The sequence below is a fragment of the Oncorhynchus mykiss genome, chromosome 11 (genome assembly GCF_057628025.1).
Source record: "Oncorhynchus mykiss isolate SJ-2025 chromosome 11, ASM5762802v1, whole genome shotgun sequence".
Taxonomy (NCBI): domain Eukaryota; kingdom Metazoa; phylum Chordata; class Actinopteri; order Salmoniformes; family Salmonidae; genus Oncorhynchus; species Oncorhynchus mykiss.
The window spans coordinates 4,100,731-4,102,500 of record NC_143032.1 but is presented as its reverse complement, the minus strand read 5'-3'; the positions used below and the strand labels follow the sequence as shown (position 1 = coordinate 4,102,500).

At 33.4% G+C, this 1,770-nt stretch overlaps 1 protein-coding gene across 1 annotated transcript in view; it reads left to right on the top strand.

Moving 5' to 3' along the window:
• Positions 1 to 502, top strand: part of LOC110536524 (retinol dehydrogenase 10-A) — a 22,617-nt gene extending 22,115 nt beyond the window's left edge. The window contains exon 6 of the mRNA XM_036934671.2: positions 1 to 502. This exon is cut by the window's left edge and continues 2,134 nt beyond it. The gene's annotated coding sequence lies outside the window, so the exon portion shown is untranslated.
• Positions 503 to 1,770: the final 1,268 nt, after the last annotated feature.

Sequence of the window (1,770 nt, the reverse complement as noted above, 5' to 3'; positions counted from 1 at the left end):
TTTTGAGTACATTACCCACAATTCCCTCCATGGAAATTATTTTTTCACTTGGGTTGCACATTTCTGGTAACTTTCCTAAAAAAAAATCCATCCCTGATTTGTCTAGAAATCTTAGTTAAAAAGGTTTCAGGAATCAAGATGTGTAGGAAAAAACAGGAAATCCTCCAACCGGGATTTCTGGGAATTTGGGGAAATGTGCTGTACATTTGCAACCTTAGTCTCCCCTGTATTTGATATTTGGTTATATATATATTTGATCTATTTTAGGGAAGAACACAACTACAACTACATTCCAATAGGCCTCATTCCTCCAGCTACGGTAATGAGCCTAAATACTCTACCTCTTCATTTGCCATTTCGTTGACAGTATGACATAAATCCTCTTTTCTTTTGTTGTTGTTGTTGTTCTTTCTGAAAGACTGCTCTTTAGTCGAGCAGATGTGGTTCCTATGTTTAGCGTCTGTACCTAACTTAAATGAATAAAATTATTTTAGATTTATAATGTTGTGTGTGTACGTTTCCTTTTGGCTCATTTTTAATCTAAAGCCGACCTGATTTCTTGGTATGATTTAAACCGCGATTCAATCCCAATCAACGGTAGATCCACGTTTTTAAAGCACACTTGATATTTAAAGTTCGTTTTTTCATTGAGCCCGACGTGAAGGTGAAGGGGACATTGTATTTAAAAGAGCTTCGCCGACATTCTATGGTACTATAGTAAACACCATTCTATAGTACTATAGTAAACACCATTCTATAGTACTATAGTAAACACCATTCTATAGTACTATAGTAAACACCATTCTATAGTACTATAGTAAACACCATTCTATAGTACTATAGTAAACACCATTCTATAGTACTATAGTAAACACCATTCTACAGTACTATAGTAAACACCATTCTATAGTACTGTAGTAAACACCATTCTATGGTACTATAGTAAACACCATTCTATGGTACTATAGTAAACACCATTCTATTGTACTATAGTAAACACCATTCTATAGTACTATAGTAAACACCATTCTATAGTACTATAGTAAACACCATTCTATAGTACTATAGTAAACACCATTCTATAGTACTATAGTAAACACCATTCTATAGTACTATAGTAAACACCATTCTACAGTACTATAGTAAACACCATTCTATAGTAAACACCATTGTAGTCACAGCAAGTCTATGATGCTATTGATAACCGGTGTTGGGGAAAGCTACTCTGAAAAGATAGTTTAGCAAACTACCAATTACTTCACACTGAAAGAATTTAAGCTACCCCCTAAGACAAATATAGTTGACTTAATTAAAGTTACTTTGAAAAAGTAGTTCATCCAAACTACTTTAAAATGATCTGTAAATCTGAAAAGTCATACACTACAAATTACATGACTGATCCCTTTGGGTCATATGTTAACAAGAATGTATCATTTTGTCTATTAAACACACAAACTATGTTTCAAGGGAGAATTAGGCTGGTCTGGGGAATAAAAAGTAGAGTGTAATTCCAGTAGTTAGCTACACTGCTAGATGGCAACAACAAAACAAGTAATTCAATGTGGCTTTCCAAGCAAAAGTCCCCAATTTAAAATCTTCCACATATTTCATATTTATTCTAGTTACTATAAACCGGTCTGGATTCTGTAACATTCTAAAGGCTCCATTGTGACATCACTTCCACCATTCCATTCACTGTAAATGCAACTTTTGACAAAAACAAAAAAGTTATTATTGTCAAATGTTATTAAATAAACAGTGTGTCAGGTA